At 39.1% G+C, this 22,395-nt stretch overlaps 1 protein-coding gene across 1 annotated transcript in view; it reads right to left on the bottom strand.

Annotated features, from left to right (window-relative positions):
* CAP2 (cyclase associated actin cytoskeleton regulatory protein 2) overlaps positions 1 to 12,966 on the bottom strand; it is a 155,940-nt gene extending 142,974 nt beyond the window's left edge. The window contains 1 exon segment of the mRNA XM_043975854.1: positions 12,818 to 12,966. The gene's annotated coding sequence lies outside the window, so the exon portion shown is untranslated.
* Positions 12,967 to 22,395: the final 9,429 nt, after the last annotated feature.

The following is a 22,395-nucleotide window of genomic DNA, read 5'->3' as shown; positions in this document are numbered from 1 at the left end:
ATATATATATATATATATATATATATATATATATGATAAGGTTCTCCAAAGTCTCCTCAATGAAATCCATAATAATCCACATGGAAAAACAAAGTGGATGTAAATGTGTATTGCTCAAGATTATTACATGCAGTTGGATGGGCAATGCATTAAATGGGAAAAAATGAGTTTTTTCAATATATTCATGTTGGAGTCTCAGAATTTATTATTGGGAGAAAATTGAGTAGAATAGCATTTTGGGTTCTGTGCAGTGCTATCAATGATCTTAAGCTGATCTGTGACATAATATCTCATCTCTTTGACATCAATATTAACATGATAATACTATATTATTACATGAATCATGGAACACAGTGATTTCATAATAATCACAGTTACCAGGGACAGTATATAAAAGCTGAAGCATATTACCACTAATGACTTGCATTTAAGAAGTAGTGTAAAGAATATCGTCAAGACCATGTATACCTGTAAATGGAGGTAGGTTGCTCATGTAATGAGAGTGACAGAGAACCCATAGGAAATTCATATGATACATTGATACCCTCCAGATATAAGAACTGGTGAAAGACCTCCGGTGAATTGGGTAGTTCTAAGCGAAAAAATGTATAAAAAGATATGTATAAGAATAATACTGGATGGGAAGACATGGGGATGTGGAAAGATTTGTATTATGTATTACAGGAAGGAGTAGCCACATTGATCCATCTATATATCTAAGATCCTTAGGGGCACTGATTGTGACTTAAATTATTTGGAAATCTCCATAAAATTTCTTGGACATAATCAGTGATGATAATAAGTATGACAATTATGCAACACTTCTGGATCTGCGGATTCATTAATACTTCATACACTGATGTAGACAATGGCTTCTTAAAAAGTCTTCTTAGATTTCTGCAGCCAGGGTAAGTCAATACCTACTGCTTGATCCTTTAGTTATGAATTTCTCCATACTTAAGTTGCATGGTCCTTGGGTAGTCAGTCAATCAGTAAACGTTTATTAAGCACCTATAGTGCCAGTCACCATGCTAAATGTTGGAGATACAAGATGAAGCAAAAGATACTCCCTTCCCTTAAGAAGCTCACAATACAATGAGGAAGGCAACAAGAAAACACATACAAATAGGAAATAATTAAAGAAGAAAGGTAGTAGAACTAAGAGGGGCTGGGAAAGGCTTGTTGTAGAAAATGAGATTTTAGTTGGAATTTAAAGGAGGCATGAAAGTGGACAGATGGAGAAAAGGAGGGGGAGCATTCCAGGCATGGAGGACAGCCAGAGAAAGATGCCCAGAGCTGAAAGATGGAGTGCATTGTTTGTGGAACAGCAAAGAGTCCAGTGTCACTGTACCAAAGAGTGTGTGGTGGTGAGCAAGACATACAAAGACTAGAAAGATTGAAGGGGGATAGGTTATGAGGAGCTTTGAGCACCAAACCATTTGATCCTGGTGGTGACTGGGACGCACTGGAGTTTATTGAGTAGGGGAGTGGGTGGCATGGTCAGTCTTGTACTTTAGGAAAATCACTTTGACAGCTGAAGATGGCTTGGAATGGGGAGAGATGTGAGACAGGCAGACTCAATAGGAGGCTACTGCAATAATCCAGGAGTGAGGTGATGAGGGCCTGTAGTAGAGTGGTGGCAGTATCAGGAGAGATGGAGATGTATGTGAGACATGAGAAATGGTCCATTGCTGGGGCCTCATTCAAAACCTTTCCAGGTAAGTAAGCTATCTTCAAGCTTTTTCTCAGTTGACGCAGCCTTCAAAAACCTATGGTTATCTCCATGTGATAAGGAAGCATCAGGGTGGTACTTCAGTGGAAGAATAATGAAAATAAGAATAAGAGTTCAAATTTATAGAATATTTTACAATTTGCAAAATTCATTGTTCACAAACATCCTATGGAGTGGATAGGACAAGCATTGCTATCTCCATTTTACAGCGAAAGAAACTGATGCCCTCAGAAGTCAAGTGATTAGTGTGGTCATATAGTCAGTGAACCGTAAAGCGAGATCTTGAATCCCGGGCTTCTCATTCCAAGTGCAGAGTTATGTCCACTTTACATCCCTAAATCTTAACACCATTTCACAATTAATAAATATACATAGATTAAAGGAATGCTTGATGCACCACCATCCTTCCTAGAAATATAGGGAGCTGAACAACCCTACTCACAGACCAGATCTGGAAGACCTCTCCACATAAGGCCACCCCCCTCCCTCCCTCTCAATTCCCAAATCAAAAACTTCCTTGGTTGTAATGCATAAAGGGTTATTTCAAAAAGAGCAAGTCATTACTCTCAGCCCTATTGGAAAGAATTTATTTTATTACAACTTGTCATTTCAGTGTTAAGTATGCCATATATCTTGTCTTTGGGGAAATAAGGTATGCTGAACTTTCTTCTAATCTCTAGATTTAGTGACAAAGAACCATTTTACCCCATCATACCAATTAAATAAAAATGTAATACCTGATTCAGCAAATAAAAAAGCCCCAAGAATCAATTCTTGACTGCATCGTAAGTTTTGCTTCTCGAGATTTTCAACAAGTGCAAATATGGTCACTCGACTTAAAATAGCTCAGGTGACGCAGGCAGGTCATATGTCTTCCTCTTTATAGATCTCTTCTGTTTACTTCTATGCCTCTAGACTCTCAATTCCACCTTTGTAATTTGTCCTGTTTTATTAACTCCTTTTAAAAAAAGAACCAAAAGATTTCATGCCCTCTCTACCTCAAAAGAATATATAGTATTCCTATATGTTGTGTTCACATTCTTCCAAGGGCCAATAGCGAAGAAGAGGAGACAGTAAAGATGAGCAGAATGGGAGAGGGGTAGTACAAGGAAGAAAAATCTGAATTATTTAGGATGTAGCCGTATAAGAAAAAGAGAGGTAATGTAGTGGAAAGAATGCCAGTTTTGAAGCCAGGAGTAGCTGGGTTTAAATCTGAACTCTAGGGGCATCTAGGTGGCACAGTGGATAAATCACCAGCCCTGGATTCAGGAGGACCTGAACTTGAATCCAGCCTCAGACATTTAACACTTAGTAGCTGTGTGACCCTGGGCAAGTCACTTAACCCTAATTGCCTTGCCAAAAACAAAACCAACAAAAACCAGATAAATAAATCTGACTTCTGGCTGTGTGATCCTGAGCAAGTCACTTAACTTTTTAACTGTCTTCTCAAGGCAACTCTCTATGTCAAGTAAAGTTTATTAAGGTAAGTTGCAAAAATACCAACTTGCATTGATAGAGGGAGTTTCTTCACCTGAGATTTTCCTAGATTGATGAAATCACAAGTCCAGGGGAGTAAAAGAGAGCATTCAGTCCCAAATCTACTACTTGCCATTGAACTGTTCTACCTCAGCAGAGTGATTGGCCCATAGTAAGTATTTAATACATGCTTACTGATTTGGTTGATTGACATTTTGATTTCACTCCTGCTTTGTAAAATACTATATAAATATTAAGTCATCACATATCTGCCCCACTTTAAAGCTGACTAATTATGATGAGGCTCAAATAGTTGTGTGGTGGTGAAAATGGCATTAAATTTGGTCCCAAAATGCTCTTTACTAGTCATGTCATTCTGAAAAACAAAAGCTTCTTAAGGAGAGTTTATCACTTTGTCTTTGTATCCCCTTGTCCCTTGTGCATAGTAGGCATTTAATATAGTTTGTTGGATTAATTTAAATTTTGCTTCAGTTTCCTCAGTTTTGAAATGTGGCTGATATGTGATGACTTAATATTTATATAGTATCTTTAAAAAGCATATTATGCACACCGGTCATTTTTATTACATGTAGATTGGTGACATGGTTTGGTAGATTAAAAAAGGACCCAATTCCAGGAGATCTCAATTTGAGCCTCAGCTACTAGCGTATGACTTTATTTAATAACACCTGTACTAACTGCCTCAAAGGGTTGTTATAAGCAAACTCTTTTGTGAGTCCCAAAGTGCTACAAATAGGAGCACTACTAGTATTATAGTGCACTGAATATAACAAAGCATGTCCTTATAAATTAATTAATAATAAACATAATAAGGATGTCAGTTATGATTTCACATAACCAAACAATTTAAAGTTTTGAAAAAGCCTTTGTTCACATGCCGAGGACACATGTGTGCATTAGGAGGACCATCCGGGTAAGCATGCTGCTCTCATGATGGTTCTTAGTTAGGGAGGTCCATTTTATTTTTAATTTTTTTTAAATAAACATTTTTATTTCGTTTTGAACTCTAAATTCTATCCTTCCCTCTATCCTCCCGGAGGCAATAAGCAATCAGATATAGGCTATACTTGTACAATTAAGTAAAACATTTCCATATTAGTCATTTTGTATAAGAAAACTAAAATAAAAGAAAATGAAAGAAAAAAAAAGAAAAATAGCATGTTTCAGTCTGTGTTCAATCAGTGTCAGTTCTTTCTTTGGAGGTGGATAATATGCTTCATTGCTAGTATTTTGGAACTGTCTTGGATCACTGTATTGCTGAGAATAGCTAAGTCATTCACAGTTCGTCAAATAATATTGCATCTCTGTTCACAGTGTTCTCTTGGATTTGCTTTCAGTCAATACAAGTATTTCCAGGTTTTTCTGAAGTCATCCTGCTTGTCATTTCTTATAGCACAATAATATTCCAATACAATCATATACCACAGCTTATTTAGCTATTCCCCAATTGGTGGGCATCCCTTTGATTTCCAATTCTTAGCCACCACAAAAAGAGATGCTATAAATTTAGATTCTTTTCTCTTTTTTGGATGTATTTGGAATATTAACCCAACAGTGGTTATTGCTGGATCAAAGGGTATGCACAGTTTTATAGCCCTTTGGAAATAGTTTCAAACTGCTCTCTAGAATGGCTGGATCAGTTCACAACTCCACCAACAGTGGATTAGCGTCCCGGTTTTCCCACATTCCCATCAACATCTAACATTTCCTTTTTTGTCATATTAGTCGCTCTGATATGTGTGAGGTTGTAAGGGAGATCTATTTTAGTCAAATCTGTCAGGCAATCACAAAGGAAAACGAATAGGGAAGAGCTAAAATATAAGTGCAAACAAATATTTCCATTTTTTTCTACTATCCAAAAGCTGTGCTATGGTAACAGCTTTCAACAAAAGCTAGATAAGATGCCTGTCAGAAAAACATTTTTAACAATTATTTACAGTACTAATCTGTGATTTTACAGATTGGCAAAATCTTTATGGTTCTTGTTACCTTAATGAATCAATCTGATTTCGGGAGCCTAAGACCACCTTAGTGAATATGCAAATTTGTCCTGCTCTAATATCAACTGAACAATTTTTGAATGTCCTCTGGGACACAACACGGTGTCACTGGAATTAAACTTAAACTATGTGAGTCAGACCGATTGATGATGGATTTACCTTTCAAGGTGGAAGCATTCAATTGATTAGATGGCTTCAGGACAGCAGAATAGAAGAGAAGTTAGATGGGATGTGTGAAAGAAAGCTGTAAGGATGAAGGTATACAAGGAAAGGGAAGCAGAAAATTTAGAGGATATTTCCAGTCATTGAAGAAAAATATGTTCAACTTACTTGTGCCCACCATGCATCTCTCTATTCACCTGGAAGATGTTCCTCCAAACAGCCTAGTCTTAACTAAGAAATCTAAATATAAATGAGATTGATTTGGCAAATATATCAGAATTTATACATCCAAAGGAGTGCTGTCAATGAAAGTAGTCACTTGGGAAGGCTCATTACAATAAATTCTTATTGCTAAAATGATTCTGGAATTCTTGAAATATTACATTCACAGTCAGTTTCCAAGTCCCACAAGAAAACCAGCCTCATTACTTCATAGTTAGATGTCACTTTTTATTTAAAAAAAAAAAGGTTATTACATAGCTTGAGCTCAGCCTAAATAGTTTGTTGCATTTATAGCCTTTCTTTTTGCCTAGCATTGTCCATGGTAATTGATGAAACAGGTCATCCATTCACAACTTTAAAAAATTAAAGGGAACATGAACTTCATTCATGAGACTTGGTTCCAAATAACTTTTGGCAAATTTGAAAAAAATAATGGTTTAGAGGAAAAAATCACAGGGCTTAGAGTCAGGAGAACTGGATGAAAATATCATCTAACACACTTACTATCTGCGTGATGACAGGCAAATCACTTAACCTCATTAAAGCTCAGCTTCTTAATCTATAAAATTAGGATAATGACAGTTGTACAAATGTGAGCAAAGTCCTTTGTAAATCTTAAACCACTATAAAAATGTGAGTTACTAGTCTTAAGAAAACTTAATTAATTCTCAAAAGACAAAGATTTTTCACTACTTAAGATATTAAAAAGTGTCCACAATCATCTTTGTTATATATAGATTAGATATAGATGTAGATATAGATATATACATACCCACATATATTACACATATACAGACATATATATGGATGTATTTTCCTGATACATATCAATATATTTATATATTAGACACAGATGCTGGGAGTGGTATGACCTCCTCTACCCTACCTCAGGATTAGCTGGCCAGTCCTTTCCTTCCAGACACACTCCCATATACACAACCTACAGGGGCACCCTTTCCCAGAAGGGTGAAGTGGCAATGGAGTTAAACAGGCAGCTTCAGGGGAACAGACCAGGGTTTGAAGGAAGGACTTCAGTTCCTCCCTCCAGACTTTTCCTTTCTTCCCAAACTGAAAACCAGCCTTTGGGAATCAGGAATGTTCCAGAGGTTAGAGAAGATCTGGGAAGGTGTCAATCATGTGAAAGAGCCAGAACCCTTCCAACTCACTCCCCACTGACCCTCACTAAACACATTCTTCAAGGTGCTTTGTAGGGATTAAGGGACTGAGAAGCAGCTCTAGCCCTTGAGAAAAGGAGCATGTGAAGGACTGGGACAAAGTAGACTTTGGCTCCCTAGGCCAGGCTGAAGTGGGGAGGGAAATGAAGGTTTCTGGGGCAGTAGGGAGCCTGCCAGGGGAGCAAAGGTTTGGTCTAAAACCCCTAGCTGCAGAAAGTGCCATTGTTTATGCCTGAAGTAAAGGGAATGAAAGGCTGTCTTTGAGATAAAGTATGTTAGGACAGACGGGCCCAGACACCCACCCACTCACACTCATCTATGTTCTGCCTCGAATTGGGGCCAGGGTGTGAGAGGCATCCAGTTTCAAACAGTCGAGCAGGAAAAGGGGCAGGCAGAATTGAGACTTAGGTCCTCATGAGGAGAGGGTCCCTGTTTCAAGGTACTCCAGTTTGGAATTATTAATTCCCATTATGGGAATGATTATTTTATTACATAAATTAAAGAATACCAATTACAATTTTTAAAAATCTGGAGGCAAAAATGCTTTGAGCAATTAGCATCTTTCCTGAGTATTCTTCCTAAGTGATTCTAGAAAAGTACAACCCTCATCTGGATATACAAGAGAACTCAGTGTACTATCAAGTATACATGCTAATGGAATACTATTGTGCTATAAGAAATGCTGAGCAGGTGGATTTCAGAAAAACCCAGAAAGACTTACATGAACTGATGGTGAGTGAAGTAAACAGAACCAGGAGAGCATTGAACACAATAACAGCAGCATTGTCCAATGATCAACTATGATGGAAAATTCCAAAAGACTCATGATAGAAAATTTTATCCACATCCACAGAAAGAACTATGGAGTCTGAATGCAGATTGAGGCATTCACTTTTTTTGTTTTCTTTTTTGTTTTTTTCTTTCTTGCAGTTTTCCCCCTTTGTTCTGATTTTTCTTTCACAACATGTGTAATGTGGAAATATGTTTAACACAATGGTACTGTATAACCTATATGAGATTGCTTGATGTTTTGGGGAGGGAGGGAAAGGGAGTGAGTAAGAAAAATTTGGAACTCAAAATCTTACAAAAATGAACATTGAAAGCAAAATTTACATGTAATTAGGAAAGAATAAAATACTATTAAAATATAGTATACATGCAGGATATAAAGAAAAAGACAACTACATCATAAATTCACCCAAATCAAAATTAAGGCTTGGCTATAATAAACATTAAATATTTAATTGGTAATGACTCACTTGGATTCTTAACATTTAGAAAGGCTGTTTTGGGATTACTTAGCGTGCTCTCTCTCTCTGGCAGGGCAATGAGGGTTAAGTGACTTGCCCAGGGTCACACAGCTAGTGTCGTGTCTGAGGTCAGATTTAATTTTTTTTTTTTTTTTTTTTTAGTGAGGCAATTGGGGTTAAGTGACTTGTCCAGGTTCACACAGCCAGCAAGTGTTAAGTGTCTGAGGCTGGACTTGAACTCAGGTCCTCCTGACTCCAGGGCTGGTGCTCTATCCACTGAGCCACCTAGCTGCCCCCTGAGGTCAGATTTAAACTCAAGTACTCCTGAATCCAGGGCTGGTGCTTTATCCACTGCGTCACCTAGCTGCCCTCCAGCTCTATCTGTTTAAATAGCAGTCTAAGAAAATTTGAATCGTTAAGTTTTTTTCTTGATGCATTTTTTATTGCAAGCAGAGGCATTCAAAATCAGCTGAAATAAGAGATGCTTTAAAATTGGGATCGTTCTTTTTCAAATTTCCTATTTTAACAGCTTATCTATAAAATGATAATAGTCTCTATCTATCAAGATTGTTGCGATGATGAAATGAAATATTTGTAAAATCTTTGCAAACCTTACAATGCTACATAAATGCTAGCTAGTATTATTATCAGTAGCTCAGAAATTCTTCTGCAGGAACTTTCAGTGAGTAGGTAAAGGCAAACAATAGGGAAAATGTATGGCACAGTAAAAAGAACACTAGACTTGGAGTCAAAAGATCTAGATTTCACTCCTTGCTTTTTCACTCTGTGGAAGCTGTGTAACTTCGGGCAAGTCACTTAACATCTCTGAACTTCTATTTCCTCATCTGTACATTGTTAATAATAATATTTTCACTACCTTGCACTACTATATATAATAATATCTTACATTTTATTTATGGTTTACAGAGCACTTGATATACTCATTGCATCTGATCTTCATAACAACCTTGTGAACATCATTTAATATGTTTTGCATTTATGGTTAAAGTTGTGCTCAAGTGTTTTTAAACACAGTTGTAAGGGTCAAATGAGATATATTAGACCCTTGTGGGAATAAAGAAGAAGTTATTGATGTTTATGCTACAAAGAAATAATGCTAAGAGCTAATCTGGCCTCAGACACTTACCAGCTGTGTGACTTCTGTTTTTCTGTTTTCTCATCTGTAAAATGGGGATAATAATAGCACCTACCTCTGGGGTTTTTGTGAGGATCAAATGAGATAATTGTAAAGTGCTTAGCACAGTGCCTGGCACATAGTAAATGCTTTATAAATGTTAGCTTTCATTATTAATAAAAATGAATATAGTAAGATGACCATATCTCCTGCATCTGACTCCTCATTACTAACCATCACAGCTATCATGGTTACTTAGATGAAAGTATCACTTCTTATTTGTACTATTTTATAATAGCCTCTTAATTGGTACTCCTGCCCCAAGTTTCTCCCTATTCTAACTATTCTCCACACAAGTATCAAAATAATTATTATTATTTGCAGGGCAATGAGGGTTAAGTGACTTGCCCAGTCATCTAGTTCAACCCTTACATTTTATTTTTATTTATTTATTTTTTGCGGGGCAATGAGGGTTAAGTGACTTGCCCAGGGACACACAGCTAGTAAGTGTCAAGTGTCTGAGGCCTAATTTGAATTCAGGTCCTTCTGAATCCACGGCCAGTGCTTTATTCACTGCACCATCCAGCTGCCCCCTAAAATTATTTTTTCTAAACTGCATATATGATGTACCTTACTCAACAAACTCCAGTGTCTCCCTACTGAATCTGTGATAAATACAAATCCCCCCATTTGCCTTTTAAAGTTCTTAACATTGTTCACCTTATCTTTCCAGCCTCATTATATACTGCTTCCTTTCCTGTACTCTCTGGTCCAGCCACACTGACCTTTCCTCTGTACCTCTGCAATGGTTGATAAGCCTGGAACACAATCCCGCCTTGCCTCCGCCTCACAGAATTCCCTGATTTCCCTTAAGAAATGTTTAAGTTCTTTACCAAGTTGTTCCAGATCTTCTAAAATACTAATGCCTTCCCTCCCTAATCTGTATTTATTTATTTTATATGTACATTACATATACACAGATGTATACATATACATGTATATATACATGCACACACATATATTCTATACACATTTATGTTGTTTCCCCATACTACTTGTAAGTTCCTCAAAGGCAGGGAATGTGAATGGAATGGTCACCATAGGTCTTGCTTGGGTCTAATCTTTTATCTTTGCTTGAATGGGTGTGAATTAGTTGAGAAACATGCCATAAATATTTAAGTCAGTAGGAAAATAAGATACTTTGTTTTGGGCCATTAAAATCCTAACTAAAATCCATAATGCCTTAAACCAGTTAATATAACTTTTTAATATAGGTAACTTAATGCCCCAGGTGTACTCAACTTAGACTCATTAAGTCTTTTAAAATTCGATGGCCCAATCTATATTACTTGATGCGTGTCCAGTAATATTTAACAATAATGCTACCATATATCACTAAAGATATCACTCTAAGGTCAGTGAACTGAACATAGTCAATCAAAGCCAGATCACTTTCCTCTGATTTCTCACAGCAAAATTTCCTTTTCTTCTGTTTCTTTTAAACTATCAACATGAAACATTGAAGTCTATTTAACTGGGTTGTTTTGGTTTCAGGATGGGTGGGGGAATTATCCTCCCTTGGTATTACTTTAAAAGGATGCAAGAGATCTACAGGAAGTCAACTCCATCTCCATCCCTACTAAGATCTAATACCAGAAGAAGATAAACCTTCCTAATGTAGTCTTTTTTTTTTTTTTAGTGAGGCAATTGGGATTAAGTGACTTGCCCAAGGTCACACAGCTAGTAATAGTAAGTGTTAAGTGTCTGAGGCCGGATTTGAACTCAGGTACTCCTGACTCCAGGGCCGGTGCTCTATCCACTGTGCCACCTAGCTGCCCCCCTAATGGAGTCTTAACATTAACCAACCTCCCCTCCCAACCTGAAAACCTTAATATAACCACAAAAGACAAGGTGATTTGTTTTATCCATCTGGGGAAAAGATGAACAATTCTGGTCAACTAACATACATCAATTGAAGGGGATTCAATATCCCTATAATTATACTACCAAATATACTCCATTTTGGGGAAGTAGAAGGATTCATTTCCCTTGGGAGGTTTGGTTCTAATCATAGTTCATGTTTTAAAACCCTTTATTAGTGATATTTGTCTATTAATATTGGTGTCTGTACCCAGATCCTATGACATCCTGTAAGAAGAAAGGGCTACCTAAGACAGTGCCTGCGGTATAACATCAGCATCCCTGTACCAAGAGCATCCAGAGATCCAGAGGTGTACTGTTGTGTCCTGTCTTTCCTTCAATGCCACATATGCACTCCCTTCTTCAATTTTTGTAAAGTGAGTCATCTCCTCAAGTCCAGTTTGGAGGATAAACCAACCCTAGGTTCTTATCTCCTCTCTCAGAGGGTGGTTGCTCTTATTCTTCTCCCCTTCAGATTCATTCAGAGGATTTTGTTATTCCTTATCAAGCTCCAAGCATTGCATGCGAGAACCCCCATAAAGTTAAAAGTTAAAAGATAAGCCAAGAAAGCCAGTAGGCCCCAAAACGCAACATATCTCTTACCCCCGGCCCTAGGTGTTCTCCGCCCCCAGCCCTTCAAGAACTCGCCTAGCGGGAGTGCGTGTGCGTGCGTGTATGTGTGTTTGTCTATGTATCAGTTAGGGGTGGGCGGGAAGGGCAAGGGGAGAAGCGGGGAAGCTTAGAGGAGGTGACCCAGATAAAGAAAGCGGACGTTTTGGGATGCACCCCAGGGCTCCCACTTCTCCGCCTTCCCCCCCCCCCCCAAGCCAGCCTGCAAATCCCCTGCCCGTCCGCATCTCCGCTCTGACCCAGGGCTGACCTGACCATACAACGCCCACTACCCGCCCCCCCACCCTATCCTATTTGTTCACCTTCTCTGCACCCCTCGACCTAAAATGTCTTCTCATCAAGAAGGGCCCCTTTGCATGCGAACACACATCAACCCGCACACAATCGCACACAAACACACGCACGCACACACGTGCACACACGCGCGCGCATACACAAGGCTCCAGACCAGGCTGAGGTCCCTTTATTCACCTTACAGCCCTCCCTCGCAGCCCCTTCCCCAACCCCACCCTTCCGACTGAACTTCCAAAGAGGGCGGTTCGCGGGCATTCCGGCCACCGCCCACGCTGCTACCCCCACCCCTATCTCCTTTCCCTTCCTTCTCCCCCTTCTCCAACCCCTTCCTTTTCTAAGCCTGGCTGATGCTTGAATTACCTGTTTTGATGACCTGGAGTCTTTTCCTCTGCAATGAAAATGCGCGATCGGGTGCTCAATTCCCCCCTCCTCCTCCTCCTTCCCTCCTCCCTTCTCCCCTCCTCCCTCTGGCCGCTCCTCCTCCTGCTCCTACTCCCTCCTCCCTGTCCCCCTTCCCCCCCCTTAATAAGCGTTGGTTGTCAGTCACACAGCTCCCAGGGAGAGTCGCGCCAGCTTCGGAGCTCCAAATAGAGGACAAGTTGGAGAAAGGCAGGAGGAGGGCCCGAGGGCCAGAGAAAAGAGCCAAAGCTGGGGATGGGGGGGGGGGGCGAGGTGGGGGGAGGTTGGAGTGGGTGGAAAGGAGTGAGGGGGATTGGAGCAGGATGGAGGGGGTATACAAAAAACAAACAAATAATTCCCCTCCCTCCAGTCTCGTCTGTAAGGACTGTGATTCTACTTACTGCCTCAGTTGTGAATAGTCAACATTGCAAAGATGCCCTTGGAAAGATTCAGAAGTCCTCCAGCTAAAGGTAAGAGGCAAAGGATGCGGAGCCACCAAAGGTGGTGTGGGGAGGAGTCGGTTCTCGGCTTTGCTTTGGAGACAAGGGACAAAACAGTCTTTCCCCGTATTAGGCAAGGCTGAATGTTCTTGGGAACACTTTCTAGGCTTATTTCAGTCTTGCTTACTGAGCGTCACTCAGGACACTTCGTCTTCCATGTGCCTCTGCACATTCTATCCCCTATTCATTGCCTCTTCATCTTCACCACAAGAAACTCCTAGCTTCTTTTTTCAGATCCTGCAGATGCTCTGCTCTCCCCCCCTTTTTAAATGTATACTTTGTGTGTGTGAGAGGTGTGTATATATATATATATATATATATATATATATATATATATATATATATATATAATATATATATATATATATATATATATATACACAAAGATTTGCATATTAGAATGTAAACGCTTAAGGCCAGGGATTCTTTCCTTTTTTTCTATCTCCTACCACAGAGCCTTGTTTAGTATGGCCTTAATAAATGCTTGTTCATGAAGAACTGTTTATCAATCGCCTACTTTGTGCAAAATATTGTACAAGGGAATTGTAATAGATAGAAAGACAAGGCAACTTTCCTTACCTTCTTCAAGGGGAATAGAGATGCACATTCAATAACTATGTAGTAAATATACAATAACTATAATTTTTCACAATTCAACAGATAATTATTAAGCAACTAATATGATGAACAAGTCACTGTACTAAGCGCTGGAATACAAAGATGGAAAGACACATCCCTGATATCAATGAAATTAGAATATAAGGAGGACCTCTAAGGCTCCTTGCAGCTCTGGATCTCTGATCCTAAAATAGTAGCTAACATTTAAGAAAGCTTTAAGGTTTGCATAACATGTTCCATATTATCTCATTTCATTCTCCCAACAACCCTATGAGGTAGGCACTATTATTATTTCCATTTTACAGATGAGGAAACTGAGGCTAGAGAGGCTTAGTGACTTTGATCCTTTACAAATTACTTGATAGAAGGGAGAGTAAGATTGGTACCAAGGAGAGGTACTTGAGAAATTTGCTGAGAGAGAAATCACTTTTACTAGGACAGGGCAAGAAATTTATTGTGTTTGTGTGTGTGTATCTGAGTTGGAGCTTGAAGGAAGAGAGCAATGACAAAAACAGGAGATGGAAGGGGGGCTCCATTTGCACCATGACAAAGGTGCACAGCTGGAAAAGACTATGACAGTGGACAGAGAGTTGTCTAATTGGTTGGACCTTAAAAAAAGTGGGAGGGGCAGTTAGGTGGAGCAGTGAATGGAGTGCAGGACCTGGACTCTTCTTTCTGAATTCATATCTGCCTCAGACACTAACTAGGTCTGTGACCCCAGGCAAGTCACTTACCCCCTGTTTGACTTAGTTTCCTCATCTATAAGTGAGCTGGAGAAGGAAATGGCAAGTGACTCAAGTATCTTTGTCAAGAAAACCCCCAAATGATGTCACAAAGAGTTGCACATGACTGAAATGACTGAATAAAATAAGAGGAGGTCTGCCAGTGCAGGTACTGTCTTCACTAATGCATGTTACAATCAGTTTCTGCCTTTGTAGATTTGTGAGTTATGTGGCCAAAAATATTCATTATCTAGTGGTCAAAACTACTGATGGTGAGCTTTTTATATCTTGATCCCTCAGACTGTAGACACGTCAATTAGCAGCCTGTACAAGACTTACCAGAGCTTGAAATCTGTTAGTATAGAGTTCCAGAGCTCAGGCTCACCTCTAAAAGATGGTGAGCCATTGGACTTTGGATCTTATGGTAAGAAGATCAGGTAACCAAGGAGGAATATAGTGGTATTTTCCTATAAGAATATCAGGAACATTAAAGCTCCCAAAGAGCTTAGCCTTGTAAAGAATAACAAAGACAACAAAGTGGGGGGGGGTTTAAAAAGCTATGTGGGCCAAGAGAATAATCTAAGGGGAGAGAACCACACCTGGATAAGGGAAAGAAAGGGAACGACCAATTATGACAACTCCTAGTGTGCCAGGTCCTATGCTAAGCACTTTAAAATATTATCTCATTTGATAAGATAATAATACATGAAAAAGAAGAGGCACATTACTGAACTCATTAAGTTGCTTCAATTTTCTCTATCAATGGGAAAGATATTCAGCTTCAGAAGAACAAAACGTGTTAAGAGGAATTGAAAGCCAAGATATATGAGACATAAGGTGAAGGCATCTTAGCTGCCCTTAATGAATTCAAGTTGCCAGATCTGGAGGAACTTTAAATAACTCAGGTTACTGAAATAAATTCCAGAGTTTCTGTAGCTAATTTTTTAAAAATTATGAAACAGGAGCTCTGCACAGGATTGGAGATCAGGCAAATATGGTCCTGATTTTCTCCCAACAGGAAATTCATGATTCCTGGTGAAATTCTAGAACATGTTATTAAGAAAAAATTTTGTGGGCACTTAGAAAAGAAAATGATCATTGAATCAACACTGGACACATCAAGAATAAGTCACGTCAGACTAACCTCACCTTTTTTTTGGGGGGGAGGGGTCATGAAGGTTAAGTGACTTGCCCAGGGTCACAGCTAGTGTCAAGTGTCTGAGGCCTGGATTTGAACTCAGGTTCTCCTGAATACAGGGCTGGTACTTTATCCACTGTGCCACCTAGCTGTCCACCTCTTTTTTTTGACCATAGTTACTAACCTAGTATGGCATAGGGAACTGCCATAGACCACAGTATACTTGGACTTTTAGACTTTCGATTCTACCATTCCCCACATAGCTATTGCTGTATATTTCCCCCTCCCCTTTATGGCCTAGCCTCCTCAAAAAGTTTGTCTATATTTGGTGCCTCCACATCTTCTCCTCTCATTTTTCCACTAACCCCCTTATAATCTAGCCTCTGACCTTATCGTTCAGAGGATTGAAACTATCCTCACCAGAATAATGATGATCACTTAATTGTCAGTCTAAAGGTCCTTTCTCAATCCTCATCTTTCTTTGACTTCTCTGCAGTATTTGACAATGTTGATCACCTTTTTCCTCCTGTATTCTCTCTCCATTCTATGTTTCCATTGTGCCTACTCTCTTCTGATTTTCCTCTCCATCTAACTTCTTAGGTGTCTTTGCTGATCCCTATCACATCCTACCTCTATACTGTGGGTGTTTCCCAAGTCACTGTCTGGGTCCTCTTCTCTTTTCACTCTATACTTATCACTAGTGATCTCATCACGTCCTACGAATCACTATCATCTCCAAACAGATAACCCCAAGATCTAAGTATCTAACCCTTAGTTCTCTTTCAAACCTCAGTCACATATCACCAACAACCTTTTGGAGAGCTCAAACTGAATGGTGCCCTAAGCAGCTCAACTTAATAATCCAAAATAGAGAGATGTCATTTCATCCCCAAACCTCTCCTCTTCTAAATTTCCTTGTTACCATCTGGATATCCTCTCAATAACACCAAGACCTCAATCTTCGTGTTATCTTTAAACTTCTCACTGTCACTAACCTCCCATAATCAATCAAGCTACTCCCTCACTCAATTCTATCTTCACAATCTCTTTTATACATCCCCTTCTCTCCATTTACATACCCCATCATCCTAGTCAGGCCCCCATCAACTCCTTTCACTGGACTATTGCAATAGCCTTCATACTGGTTTCCCTTATCTCAGGTCTCAACATGCTCCAGTCCATCCTCTACCTTAGCTGCCAACATGATTTTTCTAAATATAGTACTGTAAAATCAATTCCCCAGTAGATAACTTGTCTAAGGAGATGAATAGGCAGTTTTCAAAGGACAAAATCCAAGCTATCAATAATATAAGAAAAATATTCCAATCACTTATAATTAGAGAAATACAAATTAAAGCTACTTTGAGTTTTCTACCTCACATCTATCAGACGGGCAAAGATAATAAGAGGAAAATAATGAATATTGGAGGGACTTTGGGGAACTAGACACTTAGTGCAATAGAGCTCTGAATTGCTCTAGCCTTACTGGAAAGCAATTTGGAATTATGCCAGAGTTACCAAACTGTGTACACCCTTTTAACCTAGCTATCTCACTACTGGTTGTAATATCATCCTTCCCCCCCCCATCAAAAACAAAGGAACTATATGTCCAAAAATATTTAGAGAAGCTTTTTCTCATCAACAAAAATTAGAAACAAAAGGGAGAAACTTCCATTTTGGAATGGCTAAGCAAATCATGGCATATGAATAGAATGGAATGTTACTGTGACAACAAATGATGGAATAGACAATTTCAGATGAAACTAGGAAGATGAAAGTTGTAACATGTATGATAGATAGTGGTATGGCTTCAGAACTGATTGAAGGACTGGGCTCCATGAAAGGAGTCTCTGGGTGGAATGCTATAGAAATCTCTGTGTTTTATCAGTTATTTAAAGAAAGGCATAGATGGCATACTTATTGTTTGCAACTGCAAGAAGTTGAAGAATGCTAATATATTGGGTGACAGGATGTTGTTGTTTATCCTTTGTTCTTGAAGAGGACCATGACATCGGGGTGATGTGTTATGACTTTCACTTAATTGGATTTAAGTTAAGAGGGATGTGAAAAGTCACCAACCTCACTCTCTCCTCCAGAGCCATTTGGGTCAAGTGGCATGATATTATATTAGGATGATGAGAGATGGCCCGAATGTTTAAGGCATTGGGGTTAAGTGACTTGCCCAGGGTAACACAGGTAGTAAGTGGTCTGAGATGAGATTTGAACTCAGGTTCTCCTAATTTCAGGGCCAGTGCTTTATCTACTGCACCAATCTACCAATCCAAAGAAAGATTTCAGCAGGCCAGAATGAAGACAAATATAATAGAAGAGATACATATGAAGTCCTACAATTAGAATGATACATGATTAGGCAACGATTCATATGGAAAAGAAGTAAACTGCAAACTCATTATGAAAGAACAAAAAATAACACATAGAAACATTGTGTCTCGGAAGAGGGAGGTTAGCCTCACATTCTATACTTGGAAGAGTACTCTCTTCACTTCTGGGAACCACAATGGTAAATCTGCTCATCTCTAGAGAAAGCCCAGGGGCAGCTAGGTGGTGAAGTAAATAAAACACTGGCCCTGGAGTCAGGAGGACCTGAGTTCAAGTCTCACCTTAGACACTTCCTAGCTGTGTGACCCTGGGCAAGTCACTTAACACCAATTGCCTTAAACATCTGGGGCCATCTATTATCATCCTAATATATTTCTTGCCACTCAACCCAGATGGCTCTGGAGGAAAGAATGATGTTGGTAACCTTGCACAGGCCTCCCTTGCTTAAATCTAATTCAGTGCAAGTCATAACATCACCCAGATTCATGGTCCTCTTTGAGAAGAAAGGACAAGCAACAATAACAAGAGAAGGCCAACCAAAATATTGAGGGAACTTGAAAGCACCTCACACAAAGGTGGGTTGCCTCAGACTGGAGAAAAAAAGATGAGGTTGGAGGAGCAAGATATCTCGAAAGTAGCTAAAGATTGTCAATTGAAAAGGAATTAATAGATAACATCTGAAGATAATTCCAACTGTAAATTCCATTAACCTATAATTTTACATAATAAATACATAGGAGTAAGTAATAAGTGAGGTACAGATTGTTTTGCAAGGTCCAAGGAAGCACAGCCACTTCCAACTGCAGGGTTCCTGAGGAAATTTTTATGAAAGAGGGGGCGTTTGAGTTTGGGACCTTGAAAAATTTGTAACATTTCATATGTAGATGGGTTGGATGGGGGATGTAGGGGAAGGAATTGTAGGCATAGGGCGAATGTAGGTACATGAGATAGTGCTGGCTGTGTATAAAGCACACTCAGATGTTTACTTTGATTCTAGTGTTGAATACATAGAGATAAGAAGCCCAGGGTAAGTGCCAGGTGTGCAGAGCCTCAGAGCCAAGATAAGAACTTGGACTTATATTAGTTGATGATAGAAAGCAAGTGAAGGGTTTGAAATTAATGCTAAATATACTACTCTCAGAGCATGTCTGATACCAATACTTTTTGATCTGCCAAACACCTGGCCAGACGTTAACCCATAAATTTCAGAAAATTTAGAAATGGAACCATTTGAATATAGCAGGTATTGCTTGGAAATTATTTGTGGCCCCTTTTCTCCATGAAAGGAAAAGAAAATTATGTCAGTATGGATGAATGAATTCCAGAAACTCCATGAATTCCTGGAAGATTCCTATTAGCATGCATCTCTGTGCTTCTATGGTATTTATCTTCAGGGATGGGGTGAGTGGGGCAGTATGGAATGGGTAGTCTATCACTGGGGGGCCAAAATGCGAGAAAATAATAACAACTTAAATTTTCAGTTATAAATTACTTTGTGAATATGATCTCACTCTATCTTCACCCTGAGGGTAGCTATGACAAGTATCACTATCCCCTTAAAATAAATAAACTGAAACCCACGGAAGCGAAACCAAACCCAAACCAAACCAAACCAAAACAACAAAACACACACACTATACAACTACAATTGCCCTAACTTGACCAATTCAACCTGGTACTGACAAATTGGAAAAAAAACACAAAGGAAAATATGTTAACAAGGACTATTACCAGTTATTTTGGAAGTTTAACTGATGTAAAATTACCACCAAAATTAGGTTGTTTAAAAGAGGCAAGAAACTACTTCAGTCATTGGTCTGCTTGCCTATGGGAGAAAAATGCCAGCCCAGGGCATTATTGGCTTGTAATATAAACTTATTTGTAAGACTTTATGGAAAAGGATGATGGAATACTAACAGTAAGGAAGAGAAGAGTGACAAATGAGTTTGCAGAAAGATGAGTTTGTTGGTATGAGGCCCAATTAATGCAGATAATAATAATAACATTTATAAATACAACTGGAAAAAGTACAACAAATAGACAAAAAATGGAACAGACCTTGTTAGTATATCTACAATAAACTATTTTCTTCATTAATGATGGTAGAGATAATTACTATCTCTTGGTTCTAATATTCAGATGAAATCTAGCAGGGAGTTAAAATTGAAGAGGCCCTCCTTATAAATAATGAGATAAAAAAATAGGAAAAAAAAATAATGATGAGATCCTTTATATGCTCCTGTTCATGGATGAAATCATTCTGATTGCATCAAGTTTATTGAGGTGCTTCATATCTCTTGGTCAGACAGTACAGATGAACAATGAAATGGGCACAGAATTTAGAAGGATAAAAATGCTAGGCTTTATTTGGGAAGTTGTGCCATGATTGTATTAATTAATGACCCCAAGCTGCTCCCCGAAATACAAATCCACCACTATTCTTCTAGTGATGATATATTGCTATGAATCATGCAACAAGGTTTAGAGAATAAGAATAATGGATGAGCCAAAGAACAAGGAAGAGAATGATCAATCAAATGACAAGAACTTATTAAGCACTGAGTGTCAGGCACGGGGGTTACAAAACCAAAATGAAAATAGTTTATGTTAGGCTATTGACATCAAGGGACAAGGTTCCAGTCTATCAAGTTTCCAGTCTCATCTTCTGCCTTGGGCAAAGGAGAAAACACCATTGCTCAAACTTGCCCCCTCTCTTCAGTTTCTATGGCTGAAAGGACCACCATGAACCTAAAGCTCAATGGCCAATGAAAATCCATCTAAAAATTTCCCTTAATGATTAACAATCTTTCTCCTGGTCGTACCTTTTATATTCTAGTGATTCCAAACCTGTAGGTGTGTAGGTTATGATTCAAACCCTATTCCCTCACTGCCCAATCCTTATTCCTGTTCACCTCAATCCATCTAACCCCCAATGTACTAGCCCAAAGCTAGTCACCCCCTTTATGTGCTTTTTGGAATGTCTGTTCTATAGGCAATAAACTTTCTTTCATCTTTCATCTTTTCCTTTCCCACTCCTTTTGGCTCACTGACACCTGGATCCCTGCTGATAACACAGCCTCCCCAACCACCCTTTTACCACTAGCTGCACTTTGATTCATTCTCCTAACCAGTTTTTTTGGGGGGAGTTGGAATGCTTGCTGACTTCCAGGTTATCCCCCCTACCACAATCACTCATTAACCTCTCTTCCTTTAAAACTACTGATTCTGTATCTCCCACCCATTAGTCATTCTAGTAGCTATTGTCTGTTGACTGGAAGGATGCTTCTTTCTTACCTCAATGAATTCATTCAGTGCCTGATTTACAATCTTTCTTCCCCAACTCCTGCCCTTATACTAAGGGACTTCACCCTACATATAGATACTTCTGTGTGTGTGTGTGTGTGTGTGTGTGTGTGTGTGTGTGAGAGAGGCAATTGGGGTTAAGTGACTTTGCCAGGGTCACACAGCTAGAAAGTGTTAAGAGTCTGATGTTGGATTTGAACTCAGGTCCTCCTGACTCCAGGGCCAGTGCTCTATCCACTGCCCCACCTAGCTGCCCCCATATTGATACTTTTAAAAACACCTTAGCCTCCCAGTTCCTCAGTGTCCCCATTTGCTATGACCTCAGACCCATTCAAAGATGTCATACCCTTAATTTTGCCATTATCCATAAATATAAAACTTATCTGTTCATCAATTCTGGCATTCCCTTATCTGATGATCACGATTTATTGGCATTCTATCTCTCTCTCTGCCTTACAAAACCAAACTCTGTTTTGTCCACACTATGCCCTCCAATCCCTTGACTCCTCAATTCTCTCAAAGGCTATTATCTCTACACTAATTATAGAAATGATCACTTCTTCTGATATTAATAACCAATTATTGAATTAGGACTAAGGTTTTTCTGCTCCCTATTTTTTAAAATTCAGAAATCATCTCCTATAGGTTATCTAGCCAGTCTTTGAAAGGCAGGGCTGATGATAAGATTAAATATTGGGTGAGATACACTCAACAGGGAAAACTTAGATCTGATCAAAAGGTAAAGAGATGCTAGTTTAGGGGAAGTGATGAATTCAGGCCCATTGCATTTTAGTCAGGTCTAAATGGAAGTGGACTCCCCTTTTGTCTAGATTGCCTTAGACATGGGGTGTCTGGGAATAGATAAGTCTCTGTGTTCTACACTGAGTGATCAGAGCCAGGTTCCCCTACTTCCTCATTAGAATAAGCCCATCTCTCCTTATAATTTTATTTTTCTCATTAATTGTTAACCAAACAGAGTTGATTGCCACCTGTTGAGGACACCCACTCTTCCATGGGCATATAAGCATTGAGAGACTTCCATGAGGGTTCTTCGGTTTATGAGAGAGAACTAAATGACCATCCTTTTACTTTGACTAAAAATATTATATATTTTAGTGAAAGCATATGATCAACTTCTTTCCTTCCTTCCTTCTCTCCTTCCTTCCTTCCCCCCTCCCCATCTCCCCTTTCTCTCCCTCCCTCTACCCCCTCCCTTACTTTAGCTTAGAACTCCTGAACTCAAGAAATCCAGCAGGTCAGCGCAATAGCAGGGATTGATATAGGTCTTCACTACCCCTTATTGTTATTTTTTTAAAAAGACTGCACAGAATTAGTTCAGGGACCTTGATCTCATTGGA

Source organism: Dromiciops gliroides, chromosome 1, assembly GCF_019393635.1.
Source record: "Dromiciops gliroides isolate mDroGli1 chromosome 1, mDroGli1.pri, whole genome shotgun sequence".
NCBI classification, from domain to species: Eukaryota; Metazoa; Chordata; class Mammalia; order Microbiotheria; family Microbiotheriidae; genus Dromiciops; species Dromiciops gliroides.
This window is presented reverse-complemented; position numbering and strand designations above follow the sequence as displayed.